Source organism: Triturus cristatus, chromosome 12 (assembly GCF_964204655.1).
Source record: "Triturus cristatus chromosome 12, aTriCri1.1, whole genome shotgun sequence".
Lineage (NCBI taxonomy): Eukaryota > Metazoa > Chordata > Amphibia > Caudata > Salamandridae > Triturus > Triturus cristatus.
This window is the reverse complement of record NC_140595.1, coordinates 84,573,424-84,599,491: the sequence shown is the minus strand read 5'-3', so window position 1 is coordinate 84,599,491 and position 26,068 is coordinate 84,573,424. Positions and strand designations below refer to the sequence as shown.

Here is a 26,068-nt window from a genome sequence, read left to right as displayed (position 1 = left end):
CCCTCGCAGATGATCTAATACGTTTTTATTTTACCAATCAACAATTGTAATGAACCAATTTTATTACACAACACTAAACATTAACAATTATTAATGTTATTAGACAAAAATTAATTGGACACAATATAAGAAAGCTTGATTATAATTTTCTTTCAAGATCAAATCAATTATATTTTGATCCGTTGTCGCTGGGCCCCTAAAAGGAGTGGGGCCCATAGGCCGGTGCCTACTTTGCCTATTTGGTAATCTGAAAGTGTGGACCAGTTCTCTAGTGAGGAACCTTCTCTTCACTCATTTGTACCAATGTTTCTGTCTCTCTCAGCCGCTCTGATGGTCTCTAGTTCTTACTGTGCGTGGATGACACCAAGCTCTTCCTCAGTCTTATTGGCAAAGAGAAAAACAGTGCCACGCTGCCCTGCAGTCTAGTTAAAATCAAAGAGTTGGTGGTGAGCCATCGACTCAAGCTAAATAAAAAAAAAAAGTACTTATAGTTGTAGCTTGTCAGAGTCCAGTTCTCTGCCAAAATAAACTATTCGGACATCTGACCTATATTCCTGCACTAAGCCACCCCATGTAATTGAAAGTCTAGGAGGTGTTTGATGGCCACTTACAAACTTCCTTTCAGATTTCTTCTGCACTCTCCTCAAGACAAGATTCTTCCCCACCTGCCTCTGAAGGCACTTGCAGCTATGGTTGGTGTATGCCAAGACCAATGAAAGGCATCATATCTGTGACCTAACAAATACCACTTATTATTTACAGATTATAAATAATCAATCGGTTAGGGAACTGACATCTACTTCATGTTTCAAGCAAGGCCTCTTCTCTTCTTATGCAATTATACTGCATCATCCTGTACTCTTTCTCTAGTCTCCTTGTTGACAGATTTGACATTTATCCCAACGTATCTTTCGCTATTTATTTTTGATTGGATGGTAAACTGCTATTTTACTCTAGGGCCCTTCCGAACTATAATAGAAGAATACTTCTTGGGCCGATTACAGATTTGTCATTTACTCAACGATGCTGTGACGAGCCACTCTATGATTGTTTTACTGAATGTTACAGGAAATATATTGCACTATATGAGAAAGTGAACTAGCGGGGCCCGGTACCCGGTACCTGATCTTGATTGTTTACTCCTTGTTGTTTTACAATGTTGACCTCAACTGTTCTGAGTTCATGCATGCTTCTGCCTCTGTGTACAGCGCTCTGATACCCGCAAGGGTCATGTTCGCGGTTTATAAAAATTTTCCAATAAATTATGCAGATTAAATACCTAAGCTAGAATTTCCATTAAAGTGCTGTGCCTTGTCTACGGTGTTCTACATGGACCATTCCCCAGTTTTTTATCCTCTGGGCTGACTACACAAGTCCTTACTTTCTACTTCCATCACCTAATCTTTGTCACTATAAATCGACCATATTCGGGAAGCAAGATTTGATCGCTGCTCTTTTGTGGATCTGCCCACAGTGATGGGCAGTTTTCTTCAACTGAATTCTGCAAAATCTCGTCTTAATTCGCTTTTAGGAAAAACAACAAAACTCCTATGTTCAACAAGGAAGATCTAATATGTAAAAATTCCAACAAGGCATGACATACACATGTTTTTGTTCATGCCTTCTTTTCCCACTCTCAGACTCTGCTTGACAGTATCCATATCTTCCAGCCACTGTCTTCCTGTGTGCCTATTTCTTTGTATTTTAAAATTTCCATACACAATTATCAGATCCTGTGTGGCCGTGTCTGTTTTTCCTGATGACATTATCAGTTTACCTCTGACGCTGTCATTGTGTCAGTTTACACATGACAATATCCATCTCTCGACCAGTGTTCCTGTTCATGCCTCTCGGTGTTTGTCCATATGCCCCAGTATATGCTTCCTTAACACTGTCATCAACTCCTACTAATACCTGCCTCCCCAGCCATTCCTTTAGCTTTGGAGACCTGGAATAATCCGAACTGTCGCACTTGCAGGCGAGAGAGGGATGGTTAGTAGTTGTTTTTGCAGCGATGACCGGGGCGATGGATGGATGGTGTATGTGGCAGTGGCTTTCTGATCAGAGCCCTGGCACTTATTATGTTACTAATGAAGCACTGGTGCACGTGTCTAGACAGGTAGCACTGAAGCCTCCCTCGCGGGAGAGATTGCAAATGGTTGATGCAAGTGTCAATGCTGGTGTGGGCATCAGTGCAGGGCACCCACTTATAGCGTGAGCGAGACGACAAAACATCAGAGGAGTTGGGTGCTGTACATGATTCAATGTCACTTCCTCTGGGTAGACACTTAGGGCCTAATTTCGACTTTGGCAGTCTTGGAGCGGGCCGCCACGCAGGCGTTCCTCTCCAAAAGAACCAAAGTTGACCGCTGCCCACCCGCCAGACTACGAGTTAATTTGTGGTCTGGTGGGTAGGTGGCGTGGCAGTTCCGTGTTGGTGCAATACAAAGGCTAATATGAGCACCTTAGAACTGCCCAGCCGCGGGACGCCAATACATGTTCCTCCACGACATGGACTGTGCAGTCCATGCTGTGCAGGAACAGGGGTGTATGCACACAGGTGGGCACAACATGTGTCCCCCTGCATGCATCCCCATGCACAGGGGCAAGAGGGGGCCCTCTGCACATCTATATATCACTAGTTTCCAGCTATACAAAAAGTATACAACCAATAAAATCACCAACCCCACCACAAAAAACAAAAAAAGGATGCCAAAGCTACTACTTCAATCAATGACCCGCCACTCATTCAGTGAATCAGACAACATCATCAACCACAGCCTCCCATACAGCATTCTAAAACCAAAGACACAACAACATACAATATTATAACTCCTGCCACTAATAGCCACCAAGGTACTACCACTGGAATGACAACCCGCCCTACCACAAATAATGGCTTCATCTTTGAACACCGTTTCAACCAGTAAAACCACAGTACCACCCTGCTACAAATAGCAATATCACAACCCAGTCTGCACCAGCCAATAACATCACCAAATTGCTGCAAAGAAAACCAGCAGCCATCCTTCAACAGCTGATGATACAGCCAATTAATTTACACCACCTATGGCACATCTGCTCACTATGCTTAAACATAACACCATCCCTCACCCAGCTACAACTAAAGAAACAATTACTTACCATGCTTCAACCTATGACACCATCACTACCCACTCAGCTTCAAATGAAGATCATACCACTTATCCTGCAACTAGCAATGACACTCCCCCCACTACCCCGCCTTATCAAATAATGTCTTCCTAGTACTCATTATGTCCCAACCAGCATTACCAGAAACAAGTCAGATCACCACCCACCATGCTACAAAGTGTTAATCACCCGCTATGCTACCACCACCACGTAGAATACTACATTAGCTCACTTCACGTCTCAAAGGGTAAAGGCCGACGATACTACCAAGTGCACTGATGCAACAAATTGTGTTACCGGATCAAGATGTTAAAAATCCACAATCACAGCAGGTCAGTGCTTAATTTAAGCCGGTGGTTACCGGTGCTCAGCACCAGCGCTTGATTGTCAGTGCAGGGGCTTGTAACAGTCTGCCACACAGTGGCGCTGTTCTGTCTAATTTAAAGATGAGCACAACAACAGTTGCTTATTAATTCAGTACATTAAAAGTGACTATTGACTGCCGCCCAAACCATTCTTATAGCCCTGAGGGCCTGAAAAAGGCTGAATTGGCACACTTGTCGAAGTGTGATGATCAGTAATTGTGTTAGTACTGCCACTGGCAGCGCTGGCAGGGCAATGTTTAATTTGTAAAAAAAAATAAGTGCCAGGGCCCTCGTTTTGAGGCCTCCGCAGCTTATACCACCCATTGCCCCTGCCGGCATTGCCAGTGACAGTACCTACAAAACGACTCACCAGCACACTGCATGAGACAATACAGACTATTCTAGGCCCCCAAAGCTATGAAAATAGCTTGGCAGCCTGGGGACGTAGATTTTAATTGTTTGTCATATATACTGAATTTACAAACAATTGCTATTCTGCTCATCTTTAAATTATACAAACAGCGCCACCGTGTGGCAGCTGTCATAAATGCGCGAATTGGCAATTAAATGCTGGTGCCGAGAACCGGAAACCACTGGTTAAAACTAAGCACTGTGGCCGGGGCAATGTCCTGATGGTGGCCCTGGCTCTTATTTATTTACAAATTAAGCACTGCAGCAGGACCATCAGCTCCTGCCACAAAACCTTTGCCACATTTCACCCAAAAATGCCACTACACCAGAAGATCATTTGTGTGAAATCACACGAACACCATCAATAACGCCCACAACCATTACTAAACCTTCGTCAACTTCATAACCAGCTTCTAGCCGCACCCGAGTAACTCCCCCGCCCACAGTAGTTGTTATAGACTGCGCAGCGCCTGCGCAGTTCAATGTGCTGCGCGCCGCTCAGAGGGTGAGAGGGGCCTCCGCTGCCAGAAAAGAAATGAAATCCTAAACTGCCGCCAGACGTGCAGCTTATTACCAGCGAGGCCCGGTGCCGTCAGACTTATTTTTCCGGCAATAAAGAGAGAGATCGCGAAATAATAACTGTCTGGAACCCGTGAACCTTGCACCGAGACGCCACCTGTCAGCCCCCAGCACCTGCCTCGCGCCGCCCGCCTCGTGGATGCGGAGGAGAGAGGCGGCTGCCGCTGATTTCCTGCGGGGGACGTCTTGCTCGGAGATTTAGCACAGGGATACATTTTAATAAAAACAAAATCGAAGCAAGAGGCAGCCGAGAATCTCCCGCAAGGTCAGGAGAGTTTCATTTAATTAGGGTATTGATCATTAAAGATATTGATTATTAATTTTATGTGCTGAAGAAATGAATGATTCAGTTTGCTTTGCAGCTTTAACTTTGATCATAAGTTTAGGCGGGAAAAAAGGTGCGAGCAGAGCCAACACCGAGGAGGGAAAAGGAAGGCAGACCTCGAGGGCAAAAAAAGGAAAAAAATAGGGCCTGCATATAGTGCCCAGACTTCCAAGTAAGTCTGTATATAAATAATTCTGTTCAAGCGCCCTAATTCTGCCCCACCGTTAACTGATATATCAGGGAATATCAATCAGGGCAGAACACCCCCTTATCGATGGGTTTGAAAGCAGGAAGTGCTGCTGCCGGCTCCTGGGGACTGGGCCTGCTTGCCTTGCCATTCCAGCGGTAAGAAAAACAAGCATTGGCATAGCCAATAGGTCTTGCTTATTGTATTGTATTGTAATTGCATTTATTTAGCGCTTACTACCCCTGATGAGGTGTCGAAATGCTTTTTCTGTGAGTAGCACGCTACTCCAGAACCCATAAAGGATTAGTGTTGAATTATGAAATATGAAAGTGATTACAATGATGGATATGTTAGTCAGTTATTTGGGTTGAGAAGGATAGTGGAGTGATAGAAGAGGGAAAAGGTTTGCATTTGTATAACGTTTGCTACTCCTGATGAGGTGCTGAAGTGCTTTTTTGGCGAGTAGCACGCTACTCTGGAACCCATAAAGGATTAGTGGTGATGGCTTTGCCAATATGTTTTAGCAATGTTGTATATCAGTGTGGTTGTTATTTAGTATTGCTTAGAGTTATTGGTCTACCGGGGCGTTGAGTAAAGTGTTCAAAGGTTACGTTGAGTGTAGTGTATGGAGTGGCATGGAGTAGAGTGGTGTAGAGTTTAATGGTATGGTGTGCTCTGGAGTGGCGTGTAGTGTTGTGTAATGTAGTGTGTCTAGTGCTGTATAGTGAAAGGGCGTAGAGTTGAGTGGAGTAGAGTATTTTTAATGAAGCAGAGTGTTAAGTGCGATAGAGTGCTGCGGAGTGCTGTAGAGCAGAGTTGAGTGGTGTAAAGTGTGTTGTGTAGATTAGAGTTTATTGTTGTCGAGTAGAGTGGCCTAAACTGGAGTAGATTGTGAGTGTGGAGGGGCATTGAGTGGAGTATTGTAGAAGAGTGGAATGATATAAAGTGGAGTAGAGTGTTGTAAAGTTTAGTGACGTAGCATAGAGTGTCAGAGTGAAGTAGAGTGGCGGTGTAGAGTGGATTAGTGTGTTGTAGATTAGAGTAGACTAAAGTGGTATGGAGTGGTATAGAGGGAGTTGCATAGAGTGTTGTTGAGTGGAGTACTATTGTAAAGTGGTATACTGTGTATTTGAGTGGTGTAGAGTTGAGTGCAATAGAATGGAGTAGAGTTTTGTTGAGTGGATCGTTATAGAGTGGAGTAGAGTGTTAGAGTGGAATATTGTAGAGTTGTGTTTCATGGAGTGGAGGTAGATTGGAGTGTTGTACAGTGGAGTGTTGTAGAGTGTCCTTGGCTGAAGTTGTGTAAAGCGTAGCAGTGCCAAGGAGTTGATTTGCGTTGATTGCAGTGGTGTTGAGTGCAGTTGCGTATCATTGAGTGGAGGTAGATTGGAGTGCTGTACAGTGCAGTGTTGTAGAGTGTCCTTGGCTGAAGTTGTGTAAAGCGCAGCAGTGCCAAGGAGTTGATTTGCGTTGATTGCAGTGGTGTTGAGTGCAGTTGCGTATCATTGAGTGGAGGTAGATTGGTGTGCTGTACAGTGGAGTGTTGTAGAGTGTCCTTGGCTGAAGTTGTGTAAAGGACAGTAGTGCCAAGAAGTTGATTTGCGTTGATTGCAGTGGTGTTAAGTGCATTGTGTATGAGTAAATCCGTGCAAAAAAATACTCTTTTATTTTTGCGTGACTCAGGTTTTTATTCCTCCTTGTAGGTTTATTGCATAGAAATTTAGTATCATAATATACATGCAAAATAGTTCCATAGCAGTAAAATATTTTATTTACAATAAAACATTATTTACATGTTTTTAGTTTTTTTACACTTTGGCAATACCTTAAAAAATGTCTTTGTTGCATCCATAGCAGAAAATTATTTTGTATGTAAAGGGTAGATGCACCATTAATTTATCAGCAAAGTCTTCCACTTGGGGTTTGATTAAAAACCAATCCATTAATATTTTGTTATTTATGTCCATAGATTTTAAGTTTTCATTATTATCGACTTTCTTTCTTCGTTAATGTGGTTATATCCTCTGTGTTTTTTTCTATCCCATATATGTGGATGGTTAATCTTTCCGGTGGGGCTTCTGTAGGCACTGAATAAAAGTGAGGAAAATATTAGTATCATATTTATATATAAAGCATGCATTAGATGTTTAAAATAATCATAATGCATTGATCTAATTGGATTTACTAAGCTGAAATGATTCTGCATATTAATGAAATATATTTTTTGAATTTTCAATAGATCTTTTTTTTTTTTTTTTTTTACAACTTTGTTGCAAGAGGTCTTTGAAATTGAAGGTGTTTGTAAAGTTTAGTGTTGTAGGACAGCCTAGTTACTTTCTTTCTTGAACTTTATTTAATCTTTCAAGTAAGGCTTACCTGCATATTTAATATTTTTCTAATGCTAGTGCCGAGTTGAATGATCCGCAGCAGTTAGGAGTCCTGCATGTGTCCCTGATGCTGTTATTTGAGTATTTATGTTCTATTATAATTGTTATTGACTTATTTCTTTGACTATTCAATCTGCAACTATCTTTGTTCTTTTTTCTGTGAAGCACTTTAATGTATCCGGTACAAGTCTGCATTGTACAAAAGTATACATGTTAACATTTTTTAATTGGAAAGTGACTGATGTTTGTTAACTGGGTGTTTTTTAATGTATATATATTGAAGCTGAGTTAATTTTAGGCAGGACACTGTTCAAATTTTGACTATAGGGGGGCCTGGTCTGTTGCAGTGTTGGCCAGGAAATTGCTGTTCTCTAGAGCCACTGTTGCTCTGGTCAACTTTGCTAGAAGACTAGGCAGAAGACCAGTGCCGGAATTATTACAAATTTACAAAGCCAAGTGTCTCGCTACAGCCATGTATGGAGCAGGCATTTGGGGATATACGGACGCCAAGGCTGTACAACAAACTGAGAATGCTTTTATAAGACATTTATTGGCGATCCCAAATAGCACCGCTACTTTTATTTGTCTCTGAGCTTGAGATATCGTATATCTCGGATTTGATTAAACTTGAACCTATTTTGTTGTGGCACAAAATTTGGGCAACATTACACACAAGTTTTAATCGGGCCATTATCGATGACTGTCTAAGACTTCATAGGATATCTTCAGTCCCTTGGCTAAATTACATTAGAAAATTTATGAGTGACATTGGCCACCCTGAATATTTTGCGAAGCCGATAATATTGTCTCAATCTCAAGAAAAACATTAAAAGCAGGCTGTTTAGCTCACCTACAATCCATTAGATTGTCACAAGAAATTGTTAAACCTACGGTCTTGGATAATCAGTTGTTCTTGTCATGTCACGGTATTCAGCTGTATCTTGTGTATGTATCCGGGACTTACGACAGGATGTTGCTGACTCGCTTCCGCCTGGGGTCTTTTCATAGACTCACAAGTTTCCCGGTCACAAATGATTGGTCTAAAATTTTGGACGCCTGCCCATGCAATGATTTATTACAACAATCTACCATGCATATCCTCTTATTTAGCAAGTTTTATTCTTTGCCAAGAAAAAGATTAATAGTACCTATTTTAAACATTCTGGGTTTAAGACAAAGTCGCTTAGCATACTTGGCCCTACAACATTTAGAAAATGAAATGTTTACTTCTTCTGTGGTTACTTACTTGAAATGTGTTATTAAATCAAGGAAAACAATGTGGAATATGAGTCCTGGTTTTTAATACATGATTGTAAATCTTTTTAATTCTTTCATTCTCTCATGATGATTGCAGTGCAAATGTAAGTAACTGTATGTTTTTAAACTGTGCTTTTATGATTTATATTTTAAATCGAATCAAGCCATTTTTGTTGTTGTTGTTGAGTTGATTGTGAAAGAGTGTTGTGCATTGTGGTAGTTTGGAGTGGGGTACATTGGAGTGGAGTGGGGTAGATTGGAATGGAGTGGGGTACTTGTCTTACCTCTATGACTGTCCCACAAACTGTCATCATTGTTTTTAGTTTTGCTTCCTTTATGGCTTTAATTGGCAAATATGGTGGAGCTGGTGGCTGCAATCACAATTCTGCCTCTTTCACAATTGAATCCAGAATTTTAATTGGTTGTATTTTTTGTTTGTTTGTAATTACTATCACATTGTTTTTCACCATAAAATTTCAAATTAGAATTCCATTATCTTCTTTTGTTAGATTATAATAATCAAAATTGTAGCAATTTGCTTTAATTGTTCCACTTGTGTCTGCCAATGCGATATGAAAAAGAAATTTGTTTTCTGGATTTCTAGTACGTTTTTGTTTTACACTTGATAATATTAGCTTTGATTGGTTTTTAATATGGTTTCTTGTCTTCTGTGGTTTTTCTAGTAATGTCTTGAATTGAAAGCATCTAAAATAAGAACAAAATTGTCAAAAAGTATGTTATTTTTTAAACTGCTACCCATAAAGCTTTGTTGTCTCTATAATAGTATTCTAAAGCTCCATATTTTTTATTTGTTCATTAGTGTATATGTAATCTAATATTGTTGGGTAGTTTGTGGTGTCATTATTTATTATTAGTTTGCATCTAAAGTGAATGTGCATAAATTCTTGTAGTAGGTAACAATGTTGGCATTTGTTGTTTACATCTATGTTAAAATTGTCCATGGTGATATATGTAAATTTGAGGTAGAAGTTAATTATATTTGTGATTGATTGCAATAGTGCTTGTATTGACATATGTGATGGTTTGTACAATATCAAAACTAAGTCGTTTTTTCATTAATATACAGTGTGGAATGTATAACGTCAATTCCTTGTTGTGCTTCAGAAATAGCTAGTATGAAAAGCTCTTTCTTGTAGTATATTGCAATGTCATATTTTGTTTGTTCATTGTGGTATTTATCAAATATTATATTATGCTATTGTTGAATTGAGAGCCTCATTTGGTGCTTTTCTAGTAGTGTTTTTTTCTGTTAGGCAAATAAAGTCTGCATTCATGATGTTTTGATCTGATCTTATTGATTTATAATGTATTTAAAGTGAATGTATATTTTGTATGATAATACTTAATTTGTTGCTGCATGTGCCTATTTGTGGTACTGATATATGTAATGGCTACGGGGGACTGGGCCTGCTTGACTTGCCAATCCAGCGGTGAGAAAAAAAAAGTCAATCGCAGTCCTGCGTTTTAAGAGAGAAAAGGAGTGAGCAGTTGAACATGTAATTTCCTCTTTTTGGAGCGCATAGCCCTGTAAACACTAAACGCCCATTCTCGCTTGACTCAATGTGTCATGGGCGATGATCAAAATGTCTCTCACAATTAGACACTACAGAACGTGTCCAAGATACTCCAGGCCATCAAGGGCAATGCCAGGAGAAATACATATATATCTAGCAAAGCACAATGTCTAAAACCAGGTTTCGAAGGCCTCTACTGTGAGACGTGAGAATTGACAAAGTTAGCAATCCGTTGCAGATAGACACTGGGAGACACCCCCTTTCCCCCGCCACATCTGTTGTAATTTTAAAGGCTTTGAAGGCAACATGCAAGCCCTCAACAAGGTGCAAATCCTGGGAACCCTCCGGTTTAGGACGCCAGATCATGGGATAATCGTGCGCTTGGCAGAGCAAAATCTCTGGAATCCTTAAAGACGCAAAGGCAAAATGGAAGAGGTAAAGTTACGGACAATGCACAGCTTCTAGAATCCTGAAGGGTTTGAACAACCAACAAGAACTGTTTCTGAAATACTTAAGAAGTTAGAAGAAGACAATTGTCTCCACGGAGGAAGTCTCAGCCTAGACTTCCTTGGTTAATCAGATATAGATATCAAGGGTTGTGAAACACACAGTTACATGTATTCACTGTATGTGTTTTATTCTTCAAAACACTTGATATCTGAGTCGCCAAGGAGGTCTCGGCTTACACTGCCTCCGAAGGGAGCACTGTCCTCCTATAACTATTGATTTCCCAGGTTCACCAGGAATACATGGCTGTCACATAACATTTTGCATGTCTGAAATACTTCAAGCATGAGAAACACAAACGGAGACATAAAGTATGCAATAAAACATGGCTCCTGAAGTTTTTGAGGAGTTGGAAACTAGCACTGGGGAATATGATGCACCTATCAAAGTGCAGTTCCTGGAATCCACCACACCATGACAGGTGGAACTGTGAGGTACAAATTCCAGACAAAGCCAGATGTCTTTGAAAATTAATAATGGAAACATGCAGACACTAATGGAATCTTCTGGACTGGGACGTACATTTCGGATGATTCAAGTGCAAGACACAGCACAGATTAAAGAAACCCTAAATCTGGGAGGCAGATAAAAACGAGATACAAGTCCCTGACAAAGCACAGCTCCTGGAATCCTAAAGGCTTGGGAGGTATCTATGAGAAAACAAGAAACGCCAAATGACCCACAGCTTTAAGTCTCTAGATTTGGACACTAATAATCGGGACATACAGACACCCAACAAAAGGCAGATTGTGGAATGTTACATGCCTTTGAGGGCAACATTGTGAGGTGCAACAGCGGCGGGAAGTACAATTAGCTAACAAATCACATCTTCGGTACTCTTCCAAACCCTGGAAGCTAATAATAATATAAATCTACAAGCATACAACAAAGCTGCCGGAATTGATAAGGCTTAGGGGTCAAATAATAACAGGCATAAGTATCTAAAAAAACACAGCCTCGGACTCTTCCAAGCTTTTAAGACTAATTCAGGCACATCTTCTGAAAACCTTAAGGGCTGGGGGCAGATAAAGGGGGATACGAGCAATAGACAAAGCAAATTGTGGATTTCAGTACTGGTTTAGGCATACAATAAAGCACAATTGACGCAAATCCTGCTAGCTTTGGAGGCTAAGACTCGGCTATTCAAGTACCCAACAAAGCACAGCTTCTTGAATCCTTAAGGTATGGGAAGAAGATACTGAGGCATTTGAATGCTATAGGAATGACCATCTTTTGGGTTGTATACCCTCAGATTATTACTTTTATTTATTTTGCTAATTGCTGGCTGTAGAACTCTGTGTACTTTACCCAGGCTAACCACTGGTTAAGGGCATGTGCTCCCCCTTTCCACCTAAAGAAATTGGTATACACCTGACTGCCATTTTTAGCTTAGATATTGGTACCTAGTATTTGATGCAAAGTGTACGCTGAGAAGTTAAATGCCACCAGTGGACTGCAGCAAATATTGTGCCATCCACTACAGTGGTACAGTCGCAGTGCAAACATGACTTCAGGTCTAGTAGTGTAGCCTGACTGTTGTAGAGTAAAAACTGAGTTCAACCTGTCAAAATAAAACCTTTTGGCAGGTCAAAACCTCCCTTTCACATATCAATGAGTCACCCCCTGTGTAGGCCTTGTCCTCCCCAAGGCAGGTTGCATGGTATTTAAATGTAGACTTGTAAACATGTAATGTTAACATCCTTATAGTGACTAGCACTAAAAGCTATTTTTCACTTTGGCAGGTCCAGCCGTCTGTTATAAAAAACCAGGGTACATATTAAAAACCTGAATACTGTATCTCAGAAATGAGACGTGCTAGAAAATTAATTAAACAACTATTTTAATTGTCCATTCAATTATGAAGTTGGATTTCTAATAAATATTAAGGGAAAGTAACTTTTATAAAGTGACCTTTTCCCTGCCTGAAGTACCTGGAGGCTAAAGTTTAATTTGCTCTCCCACTTCTCCAACCACCAATTGGCATTTGAATCCCAAAATATTCGCAAAGTGCCTCCCAGGAGCAAATAAAAATTTGACATGAATGGGCAGAAATGACTGTTCTGAACATGACAGAATATACAGGGTGAGCATCCTTTTTGACATTGTATTGTCAAATCCTATTTAGCTGTCGAATCCTGCTTGAGAGGTCTGCTTGATTCACAAACAACACTTTGGAGCACATTTGATGGAAGGGAAACAGAATGGCAAAATAATTCTTGTATATCCATTGTCTGGTTGCTGGAAGCCCCTACTTTTGTTCTACTAGGCTTATGCCTGTTGGTTTTGCATATACCACCGGGGGTACATGTGAAAGGAAGGAAAGGAGGAGGTGCCAAAACAATTTGTGAGTGTCCATTGTCTGGTTGCTGGAAAACCCTTCTTTTGTTCCACCAGGCTTCGGTCTCTGGGTTTATTGTGTGTACAGTGACTACCTCAAACCGGATTTTAGTGTGAGATGTGAGAATACACTAGGATTACCATAGTATACCCCCCCCACACACACGCACACACCCAGTCCTCAGAGTCCAAGTTTAGTGTGGCTGAAGACTTTCACCATCTTGGAAATGCCCAAAGTGGGCAAAGTTCGTCCCATGTACCTTTAACCCATTGGTTAGGCCGTTCCCTGATTCAATTCCAACCCATCCGGTCATTCCAGGCATAGATTTGGGATCTCCAGGTACCAACCGCAGAAGACTTCTGGACCTGAGGAATATCAAAAGAGGACTAAACCTTTTGTCTGCAACCGGAGAAGAGCCCTGAAGAACTGGACCTTCTCTCTCCTATACTCAGGACAAAGAAGTGGACTCCAAGGGCAATAAGACTGCCCTCCTGTTAAAGTCATGGCCATAATAAGCTATAAGAGGCCTTTGCCTGCAAGTGCCCAGCTGATTAGTGGGCATTTGACCCTGACTGGAGCCTGCTGTAGGGCGTCAGCCCAACACCCTGTGAGTCTCTAAGAGCCTCCCCTGAGGCCCTGGGGGGTTTAGAAGTGTACTTCTGTGGTTGATGGGGACTTAAGGGACTAAAATCAGAAGGCAAAATCTTTGACCGGGACAAACCTGGTTAGTGTATCAGGCCCGTGCTCTATTGTGGGCAGGTTCAAATTGCGCCTTGGTTCTGGTCTACCACGACCATTAATAATTCTTGCCATTTTATTCTTCTTGGCACTATTCCTAGTTAAAACTTTAAAAATTCATATCTTTGGCACCCCTTAATGGATTTTTCTCATATTGTTTACTAAATTCTACTGTTATGTTTCTAATTCGGTTTGAGATTTTTATTGTCTTGCATTTCAACTTTATTACTGTTTTGATATTGCAAAACTACTTTCCACATTGACTTCAGTTAAGCTCTGTGCCATAGGTACGAGGCAGTGAAGATCTGGTTAATTCAGTAACTTTGAAGGGTTCACCCTGACATGGGTTGTGATTATTCCTTGAGGTGGGTAGTCACCAACCCACATCATAATCCAAATTCTTACAAATACCAAAAAGGCAAGACTTCTGAAATCCTCTTTGCTTAGACACTCATACTGAGAGATGACACCCAAAAAAGCTCCGTTTCTGGAATCCTCTCCGTAAAGGAAGCAGATAAGTCAAAACAATAATAAAACAAAGGTCTGGAAGATAAGGAAGCCTTGTAGAATAATACAAGATTTTCTTACAGGTACCCGAGCACAGCTTTAGAGGCTTATAGGGGCACCTGCTTCATCAGATAACAGATAGAGCGGAGCTGCAGCAGGCTTACAGATTGATAGTTAGTTGTTCTTGTAGGGACCTAAGTACGATTTCTGGTATCTACCATGCATTAGGTGTTAATATTTGGAGATAGTCCATCATGTAAATAACAAACATGGATTCCAGTGACATCCAGTCTTTGTTGGCTAACACTAGGAGATGTTCCAGTAAGTCCCAATAACACACGGCTTTTAGGATCGATCATCTGCTGGCAGCTAATATTTGAGGATGTTCCTCCAGGTTTTAAAGTCTAGCTACTGGAATACCAAACCCATGGAAACCAACTCTAGGGGGTCTTCCATTGACATTTTCCACCTAGGTTTATCTTTTCTCGCCTATTTGACTTGCTTCCCACCCCTACCTCTGAAATTCCACCATCCGTTGGGCTCTCACAATCACTATTTTTGAGTCATGTATTGAAAACACAAAAAAGCATCTAACACAACTAACACCTTCCCCACCTACTACTATCCTAGTATGACCCAGGCCTGCTTCATGAGATGACACATGTAGAGGGCTGGGTGCCCTACTAGCTGCTGAAGTGAGCAGAAACAGAAAGATCTGCAGAGCAATATGAAATTGGACAAAGAACAGCCTGGAATGTGTGAGCTCAATTCCATCTACAGACATATCTACGAAGTCTCATAAAAAAGCACATTAAGATGCCATTAAATGTTCTTAGAGTGAGAGAGATAGATGAATTTCAAGGGTGGCCACCCTCCTGATTTGGAATTGGTTTTTCCTTCCTGCCTGAAATCTCTGCCCGCAGAGTTTCTGGATAATGAAAGAGTCATTTTGCTCTAACTTTTGGATTGAGACTTAATTGACTTCATATTCCAGTGGCCTCTTAGCAACTATAAAGAGCACAGGTTCAGCAACTGTTTACAGAGGCAGACTTTTTGGGTGATTTGAGGTGTTTGCAAACATCAGCTCTGCAGGATGTACACTGAATCCTTTAACAAGCTGCCAAAACCTTGACTGGCAACTGGGTAAGACACTGTCAAAGTGATTCACAGTTGCTGAAAAAACCTGAGCTGTGTGTTTCAAATAACCTTCTTGGATTTGAAAGTTTTCCCCATGGTGAGTAAAGTAGTGAACAGTCCTAAGCTCCAAGAACTTCTATCTTAGAAAGTGGGTTATTAATTTGAGAAGGGGAGGACACAACACAGTTCTAAGAAAAACTCTGCTCAGCGCCTGGAAGCTGTTGCAAAAGAAGCATGCAACCATATTAAAATGCATGTTAAGTTCAAGCAGTACCAGGCAACATTAAAGTTAAAACGCATCACAATAAACTTCCCAAACCAATTCAGAGAAATAATCTGGCCACTGACAGTCTAGGTGCATTACCAAAGAACAGCCTCCAGAGAGTGCCTTTTAACCAAAAAGGAAAAAAGTTACCAGGAAAATTGTCTTCCTCAAAGGGAAGGAGGTCAGGGGCAGAGTCAGTAACTTTCCACACTGGCATATTATAATGCTTGTGATCTCCCAGTTGCTCTTCATGGGGACTCCAGTCACAGCTCTAGGGATGAGACATCCGTATCTGCCACTGCTACAACAAAAACTCCAAAACGTGTTTTGTGTTCTTTCATGCTGCACTGAGCTCCTCAGACAGGCTTCTAGGTACCAGGCTTCCTCCAGCAAGGGATCTCCCAGAGTTCAGTCAGAAGTGAGCCGCTCGGCTTTCTAAAAAGCAAGCAGGCCTTCTGCCTGTTGTGTTCCTCTGGCAGCAACAGGGGTCCAATCAATAGTCCCTTGAAATGCAATTCCAGTTCCTCGGTGCCAACAAAAATCAGGAATCCCTCAATCTTCTTACCCCAGCAGTCAGTCATAATGTTCCTTTCTTCATGATGTTTCTGCTTAATTTTGATTCGCCCTCACGCCTCTTTCTTCCACCACCAGACACCTCCTATCGCCCTTTCTCACTCTTGCAGGTTCTTGTTCATACTTACTTTTGCCCTTTGTTACTTTCTTGTCTGTCTTTTTCTCTCTTGCTCTGGGTCAAAGTCTGATCATTACATAGAAGCCCTGGTCCCCAAAGAGGGGTGCCTGTGTCCACCGTCTACAACCACCAGCACAATTTGAGGTCTGGTTTTATCATAATTTTGAATAATATTTGCTGAATAATCATTTTTTTCAATAATTCGGTTTGCCCTTTGGTTCTACTGTCCTAGCCAGACCACCAGCTTGGCTCTGGAACAACTCTCCATTTCAAGTCACTAGCTTGCCCTCCCTTCACTCACTGAGTGCCCTTTCCAGTTTGTCTGAGCAATGGTGCCCTCCCAGTCTAAGCCTAGGGTTGGAAAGGAAACATACCCACCCACAGGTCTGGTGCGGTTAGTCTCTGGGAGGGGATGTATACAAGACATTTTCTAAGCAGACTGTGCATACCATCTGGCCAGCTCTTTAAAATTATCTTGGCAGATATAGGGGAAAATATACATATGTATGGAGGCTAATATTTCTTATTTATATGTGCTACTAGAGTCAAAATACAGGTGACTGCTCTAAAGATGGAACATACTGTGGTCTCAATCACTGTAGGATGAAGCTATATTAGATAATACATTGCACTATATTTGCAAAAGAAATACAAGGCAAACTTGGCCTGGGATGTCTCTGTATTGTATTTTTACAGTATTGTATATTTTGCCTAAATGTCCCTCTGAAATTAGAAAGGTAAACTAATCACCCTCCTGCTGAGTGGAATCCAGTCATTAGCTTCAGACTGACAGAGCAGGCCCTCTTTGATTCACATTATGAACACAAGTAGAAATAAATGTTTGCCACCTGGTTGAATAAAGCCTGTGTTAGGTGTGTGTTTGAAAATGTTTTTAGGTCGAGCCTGTGACGGCGCATGTGCTCTCACTTGCGAGACGTATTGTTTACAGTAAAGGGCTTAGAGACCTGCCCATTGCTTACTATTCGCTTGCTCAAATATCACTCTTTTTAGCTGACTTCTAATTGGGCAGCGCATGTCTAGCTTCACTTCCTTTCCTTTCTGTGGAGTATGAACCAAGAAATGACTGATCAATCTTAATTAGTGTCCGTCCGCTGTTCGTGATGTGATTAACTATTTTTCTTTCGCCATACCCCCTCCTCCCGCTGTCTGTTATGGCTGCTCCCTCTCACTTCCCTGGTGTTGCTTTTTACCTTTCCGATTGTTGATGCTCCCACCCTGCTCCCCTGCACCTCCTTGGTGATGCTTCCCCACTGCCTCTGTCCCTCCCTCCTCCCCTGCACCTCATCGTGTGGCTTGCTTCCTTGTGCTTTTCTTAACATTTTGCACAGCAGTGCTGGCGGCTGTGCAACACGGCTTAAAAAAAAGCGCTATGACACGGTCAACGCTGGCTGTGTTTTTTACTTGACTTTAAGCCATGTTGCACAACAGTTCGAAGTGCTATGCAACATGTCTAAAAAAACATTGACAAAGCCAAGAGATTGCCAATGCTTGTTGTTTTAACTCTTGCTCATTCTATGCTGTAGCTCTTCTGCCCCAAGTGGAAAAGAATGAACTTGCCCACAACTGTTAACAGATGATTGGCTTTCCAGTTAGGCCAGCATGGGGTGATCACCCACAACACTGCACATATTAATTGCTGGACCTTCAGCAGGGCAGAGGCGGCCGGCTTCAAGATTGAGTCAGGGCACACAAGCAAAGGTGCTCTGCCCATGCTAGTGGGCAGAAGCCTGTCATCCCTGTGCTGCCACCAGGGCTGTCCTGGGCTCACTGTGCTACTGGAATCAAGCTATCCTGGCTGAAGAGGGGTGAAACCCCGAAACGGGTCCTATGATGCTTGTTTCCAGCCCAGGGAGGGCCTGGCTTGGCAGTTTGGGCTGGACTGTTCCCATGAGGCACAGGGTCAAGACTGATTTGCATATGGCCAGGTCTAAACTGGGGTGGCATGGTGAACAAAAGAATGATGGATTTAACCCAGTTCTCTTGACTGGGGGTGAATGTTTTGATTTGTTCTGCATTCCGTCCATCAATTGTGTGTCTTTTGCTTTCGCGCACTAAGTGTGCCAGGTATGCCCAGACTTGGGTCCTGGGCTCACTGTGCTTTCAGTCCAGGGAGGACCTGGCTTGGCAGTTTGGGCTGGACTGTTCCCATGAGGCACAGGGTCAAGACTGATTTGCATATGGCCAGGTCTAAACTGGAGTGGCATGGTGAGCAAAAGAACGATGGATTTAACCCAGATCTCTTGACTGGGAGTGAATGTTTTGATTTGTTCTGCATTCCGTCCATCAATTGTGTGTCTTTTACCATCTCAAGGGCAGTATTAGACGAAAAGGGTTCTATTTCACTTCTATGGACTTCTCTTCTACATTATGATCTATGGTCCAGTTCTATGCCTCTGTGATGATTGAAATTCCCAATATTACAAAGTGTGCACAGATGTGAGGTCGAGCAACTCGCAACATCGTGAAGAACAGCCGTATTACTTATCCTTTCTGGCACAGGAAAACCATTTCCATTGCCGAGAGGGGCAAGAGATGGTCAGCTGCTGCTAGGTATCTACCTCTAGTTTGAGCTAAGCCACCGACATTGTTTCTACAAAGTTTGGTAAGCACTGCCTTGGCACATTTGCCATGCATATTCACTTCTTCACATAATCAGATATTTAAGAAGGAAACTGTTACTTGATTGTGCCATTGATTTGGTACCTGGAGGATGTTCTAGATTCACATGCTATCATCATCCTGCCATCTAGTGGTTGGTATAGAAAATAGCATTTCAGTTTCATATGCTTGACACAGTTTGCAAATCAGTCTTCCCCTCTGGCGCGGCACATGAAGTATGAAAAGCAGCAAACAAATTCTTCACTATAGTCTTACCCTTTTTAGGGTATCTTGGTAGAGCAAGGGTCAGCAAGATGGAACCATGTCCTTCCTCCTTCCTTACTGGGAGAGGTGTAGCGCAGCGGCCAGAGAGGCTGACTTTGGGGCGCTGGGCTCACAGTTCGATCCCCGGCGGCAGCTCAGCATCATGTGACTTTGGGCAGTGGCCCACTTAATCTCCCTAACGGCCCCCAGCGCCTTGAAACCCTAAGGGGTGATATGTTCGCGCTTTACAATGATATGTTCGTGCTTTACAAATAAGAATTATTATTGTAATGGCTGTATGACGGAACCCCGCATGCATTTATCCCGCCATGCCTTTACAACACAGTCACATACCACGACTGCGACGTTACCATGCATTACTTTACCACGCAAGTTGTTACAATGACTTGCTTTAGGAGGCGCTGGACTTTGGAGTAGAATAAATCACTATTCCAACTCCAGTCTACGCAGCAGTAGGAAAGGTGTTGAACTTAAAAATCCAACAGCAGTCCAACAACGCGCCCCCTATAGTAAGTCGTTGTAACGATTTGCGGGTTAAAGTAATGCGTGGTAACGTCGCAGTCGCGGTAGTGACTGCATTGTAAAGGCTGGACGGGGTAGTCTACACATTGTAATTAAGGCTCCCAGTTTTTACTCATTTTCACAGATAAATACAGACAGAAACCCATTTATTTTCTTGTCTGTATTTATTTTTCAATGCGGACAAAAATGGAAATTGGGTGCCTTTTAGTGATTCTAAATACACTTTGCCATGACTGCCAGGCCAATAACTGTATGGATTGATAGGTAAAGGGGTTAAAAATTAAAGGAATTTTAGTAAAGAAGCTTAAACAGCAGTAGATATGCACAAAGCTGATACTGAAATGCGCATATTTTCATATAAGTGCATGGATTTATCGTCTGTGGGTGGTCATATCGATGAAACCTGGCAGGCATTCAAGCATGAATGCATATTTATTTGTTAAATAAATGTGGAATTATACTAATTTCAGCTTTATTGTTTTCACAATACCCATAACGAATATGGATCAATACAGATAAAGTTGACAAAAAATAAATATGGATAAATACAGACAGAAATGACAAAAAATAAATACCATAAAACCGGGAGCCCTAATTGTAATTAACCTCAAAGTAGAAGTGGGAAGCTTGTTTTTTTTTTTTTAAATGTTCGTAGTTGACAGGGCTCGAGTTATTTCAACTAAAGATGCTGACAAGCTGTGGTTAATATCTCAGTAATGGTCAGGATTAGCACAACTCAACTTAGCAATGAAAAAAACTAGCCTGAGACACAGCAACAACATTGAAGAAGAAGGGGGTAGTTTGATTTCCTCTAAAATGTTCCTTGCTGGTAGGGCTCAACATAATTCAACTTCAAAAGCTGATGCAAGCAATATCTCTGCAATGGAAAGAGTCAGCAGAAGGAGACCAAGAGCCCATGAGTCAGAAGTTCCAGCCTAAGACCTTGACACCAGCCTTAATGTAGATGGGGGCAGCTTGATTTTCCACTGAAATGTTACTACATGGCCTCCAAAGCCGGAGTTCTTGGATAAACAAGGTGGGCCATGGCTTATGCCCTTCGAAGGTAAACGTGAGCTGTTGTGTCCATCAGACTCGCACATTTTCTATCAATTTCTCTTTTTGCATTTGTCACCCCTGGTCACAGGATGCTTGTTTCCAGTCCAGGGAGGACCTGGCCTGGCAGTTCGGGCTGGACTGTTCCCATGAGGCACAGGGTCAAGACTGATTTGCATATGGCTGGGTTCAAACTGGAATGGCATGGTGAGCAAACAAACTATGGATTTAGGCCCAGATCTCTGTAAGGGGGTGAATGTATGACATTGTTTCAGCATTCCGTCCATCAGTTGTTCTTTTTGCAGGTGTATTTAGCATGACACTTCTCCTGGAGGTCCATGAATCAGAGGACAGAACGGCTGAATCTTGTGAAAGTAAATTAGGACTTGGAAAATGTTTCACTTTACATTCTGAAATGTCCTTATTCTTTTTTAATTTGGTTTGGAGTTTGCTAAGTGAAAAGTATTTTCAAAATAACCCATTCTATTTATTAAGACTGACAACGTTGAAACTATTGTACAGTTTTGAGACACCATAAGATATTGGTTTGCTCTTCCTCCAATATTTTTATTTTTTAAACAATATTTTACAAATATTGGCAAAGCCAGCTACTCAGCACGCACATTATAAAGGTGAGACTTATTGGATTTGCCAGGGCTTGTTGGATCTAAGGCGAGAAGGGAGAGGAGGAACGCCCACAATGTATTCTGTTAAAGCGGTTTCAGCTAGCAGAATTTACTCTTCAGGTATAACCGAACATATGTCAAAGCCAGTGCTTTAAATGGTCCGGTACCCACCGGTACTGAGTCCCAGCACTCCTCAGTCTTCTCCCCTTAAGTACCGGAACTTCTCCTTGTGCTAAGAGAGTACCAGTAGTCCTAGTGGCCAAAGGCGGCTCTTCCACTACAGCAGAGAAGCGTCACCCACTAAAACACCCCCAGAGCCGAAAAATAAAATGGTAATGAAGTTAATTCATTATGTTATGTTATGTTATGTTAAGTTATGTTAGAAGAGTTTTGTATAGCGCCTATCACCGCCGGTCTCTAAGCGCTTAAAACAGAAAGAACATAACGTACCGACATTCCAAAACCCCATACCATCGATGACTAAGCCGAAGATATAGCTATTCTGAAAAGGAACGTCTTAAGTTTTTTCCTGAAGGAAAGTAATTGTGAGTCCTCCTTCAGATTAGCCGGTAGCTCATTCCAGAATTGTGGAAGAATCATCGACAAGGCATTACCTCCTTTGGTCTTTAATTTAAATCTGGGTTGAAACAGATTGGAGGCCTGACCTGAACGTAAGGTTCTGGCTGGGACGTACCGCTTCAGGCGTTGCTTGATGTACTCTGGGGCTTTGCCAAAAAGTGCCTTATGGGCCACACAGAGACATTTAAATTGAACCCTGAACTTCATGGGCAGCCAGTGCAGCTTCAAGAGGAGAGGAGTTGCATGGGAATTTCTAGGTAGAGAAAAAATCAGCCTGGCAGCATCATTCTGCAAGACCTGCAGTTTCCTTAGCAACTTCTGTGGCAAACCCAGATACAGAGCGTTGCCGTAGTCTAGCCTCGAGATGATTTTGGCGGAGACGATGGTTTGTAGGGTGGAAGCTGAGAGAATAGGGGTTAGTTTGCGTAGTTGCCTCATCACCCCCATACAGGAGCCCACCACGGCTAACACTTGAGGGGCCATGGTGAGATCTGCATCAATCTTTAGGCCTAGGCTTTTTACCACTGTACCAGGAGAGGGAGTTTTTCCTAGTTCCGGGGGCCAGTACAGATCACCCCAAGTAGTGGCCGGGTTACTAAGCACCAGTACCTCAGTCTTCTCGGCATTTACCTTCAAAAGGTTGTTAGTCATCCAGTTGACAGTGAATCTGAGCAGGTTCCTTATTGATTCCTGAACCTCCTTTGTTTCTCCAAGCTGCACTAGCAGCTGGGTGTCATCTGCATAGTTAAAGATTTCACAGTTCCTACGCGAGAGCTCCTCTATCAGCGGTTGTAGGTAGATGTTGAAGAGTAAGGGGGATAGTGCGGACCCCTGGGGCACACCCCATGTTACCTCCTTAATCCCCGACAGCTGATCCCCCACCTGAACTCTCTGAGAACGTCCTGACAGGAAGGATTCCAGCCACTTGAATGCCTGTCCTGTTATCCCCAGCTTAGTGATACGGTCCAGCAAGATGGTATGGCTGACCGTATCAAATGCTGCTGACAGGTCAAGTAGAATCAGGGCACATGGTTGTTTCTTATCGGCTCTGACTCTCAGCTCATCAATGACAGTAGCCATAACAAGTTCTGTACTGTGCTGTGGCCGGAAGCCCGCCTGCCTAGCATGGAGTAGATGATGTTCCTCCAAATTGCTGGCTAAGGTGTTCAGGACGTGTTTTTCTAGAATCTTACTCAGAAATGGTAGCTGGGAGATAGGTCTATAATTTTTCAATACCTTGGTATCGGCTCCTGTTTTTTTGAGGAGTGGAGAGACTCTGGCTTCCTTCAACTGAGTAGGAAGGTAGCCCGCTTCTAGTGAGGCGTTGAGAAAGCTCAGCAACTGAGGCTGAATACCCGGCAGAGCCAATTGGAAAATTTTTGGGGGACAAGGATCTGTATTGCAAAGGTCTCCCTTTGTTTATTAGTGGCCTCCCTAACTCTATTTTCATAGTAGGCAGATTTCCTCGCCAGTATATCCAACTTATAGCAGGCCAAAGCTGATTTAAAGGTTAGTGACTCTACTGGACAATAGTTGAGTCTCCACCGTCGTTCTGCCTTGCGAAGGGCTTGCTTCTTTTCCCTTAGCGAGGCGTCAAACCATGGGGCTCCCTTTCCCTTTGCTCTGGTCCTCTCCAGTCGCTCCGGGGCGAGCTGATCCAGAGCAGACCTGATCCAGGTCATCAGGGCAGTGGTGTCAGAGTCCAGGTTCGTATGTGTCAACTTGGGGGGAGAAGAGGAAAGCAGGGTCGCGATTAAGGAGACAGCCTCAATCTCCTTCCAAGACCTCACTTTCCTCCTCATTTGCGTTGAGGTAGCTAGCTGAGGCTCTCCCGGAACCCAGCACTTGATTAAGGAATGGTCTGACCAGATACAAGGGCTAACCTCAATGATTTGCGTGAGGGACAGGGAAGACCAAACAAGGTCAAGTGTATGGCCCTTCACATGGGTGGAACCCCTTACCAATTGTTGCAGGTTGAGGGCAGAGAGATTAGTATGAAACTCTTGCGCCAAGGGCTCTCTAGGATCCTTATCCCAGTGGTAATTAAAGTCGCCTACCACCATAAGGGACTTGTATCTAGAGGACAAGTCTGTCAAAAGTTCAAAGAAGATGTCATTAAAAACAGGTGAACTCTGAGGTGGGCGATAGACTAGCAGCAGCAGAAGGCATGAGGATTTAAGTGAAATTTTTACCCCTAGCAATTCTGCGCCATCACAGTTTTCTGCTACCATCTGTGTCACTTTGAGACCCTTTTTGAACAGAACGGCCACACCTCCCCCTCTGACGTCCTTGGGACGATTGTACCAAAAAGCGTCAAACTCAGGAGGCAGGGCCGCTAAAACGTCTGGTGTCGATGACGTGCCCAACCATGTCTCAGAGAGGGCAAGGATGTCAATTTCACCCTCGGACAGAAGAGTGAATACCTCAAGATGATGCTTTTGCAGGGAGCGTGTATTTAGTGTTGCAATAATAAGGCCTTGTGTCTTGGTACGGGTGAGAACATCCTCCCCCCGCAGCAGAGCTTCTGATCGTAATTTAGCATGGGATATTATATCTAGCCCCGTGATACCTGTGTTCAGGGTCCTGAGGGTATCGGGTGTATATATGCAAGTTCGTCCAGGGGGGGTGGCCCCTTGGCCCTTCCTGGCCCGGACGGGCACAGACGGGCTTTCCTCTGGCGCGACGCTGCGCGCGACCATTACAGTCCCCTAAATAGCGTATGGCAGGAGACGCTAGTCCAAACTAGAGCGCTGACCACGGAAGCGTCGTGGGAGCGCTTCCGACTCACACCCAAGATGGCGGTCGGGGGTAGGGCGGCGAGAAAAACACCCAAATGGTGTGTTTGTGCAGTCAAATTTTTATGTGCAGGCAATGCGGGCGTTTTGGTGAGGCAGAAAGCGATTGTAATACAATTTAAAAACACAACAAATGTACTAAACTAAAAACTCAGCGAAGATAGCCACAAGCAGCATTAAATTTCGGAATACAGCGTTAGCGTGACAGTCCTATCTGTACCAGTTTATTTTTTGTCACCCCGTCCCGAACCAAGTGTCAGGTTGGGGCGGTGCCTGCTGAGCGGCAGCAGGGAGGAGTGGTGCGCAGAGGGCTGCCTGTGCACTGTTTAAAGTGCACATGTCACTTTGGCCGGCCGTCTTGCGAGAGCCAGCCAAACATGCGCACTTTAAACCCCTCAACCCAGCTGTCTTAAGAGAGATGTGTTGGGAGCAAGTGCAGGATCTCCAGTGCCCTCTTGGGAGTACCGACAGAGGCTGCTCCCTCCAATCCTGGCGCTTCTCTCATGCTGGTGAACAGCTTGAGAGAAGCGCCAGGATTGGTTAAGGGAGTTGGCTGAGGGCCTGACATCACAGAGAAGAAGAGGACCGGAGCGAGGGGGACGGCTGCTGCACGGTAAGTAACTTTTTATTTCATGTATTTATTTAATGTCATTTCCCCGCCCCCCACTGGCCGTAGTTGCCAGCCGCCACTGCTAGTGGCAGCTGGGGTCAGACATTGAGTGTCTGTGAGGCGCTCTGACAATCAATGGAGATTGTATTCAAGCGCTAGGTTGCTGCTGCAGCCTTACCTTCTGACAGCATGACAGAAATGAGCAGATGTGGCCTGACAGCTAGAGAGCCTCACACTGAAACTGTCAGAGAGTAAGGATGCGACTGCAACCAAGCGCTGGAATAAACTCGCCATTGACTGTCAGAGCGCCTAAAGCCATTTGGCCAAGTTCAACCTGTAAGTGCAGTGCTTAATTAGTATGTTTTTGCAGTTTTACATAGCGTGAACTGAACCTAAGGGCATTAAAGCGCTTTATGTTATGAGAAACACAAGTTGTACATGAAAGCATACTTATTTGTTTTTATGACATGGGGAGTTCAAATCCCAGCGCCGCCTCAACATCGTATGATTCTGGGCAAATCACTTGATCTCCCTGTGCCATAAAAACAAACAAAAAATTAAGCTTTCATGTACAAAATTTCTGCTTCTCATGTAAAG

At 43.0% G+C, this 26,068-nt stretch overlaps 1 long non-coding RNA gene across 1 annotated transcript in view; it reads left to right on the top strand.

The window, feature by feature from the left end:
- Positions 1–4,446: 4,446 nt before the first annotated feature.
- Positions 4,447–26,068, top strand: part of LOC146772654 (uncharacterized) — a 249,458-nt gene continuing 227,836 nt past the window's right edge. The window contains exon 1 of the long non-coding RNA XR_014971914.1: positions 4,447–4,773. This is a non-coding gene — a long non-coding RNA (uncharacterized LOC146772654). The remainder of the gene's footprint in view (positions 4,774–26,068) is intronic.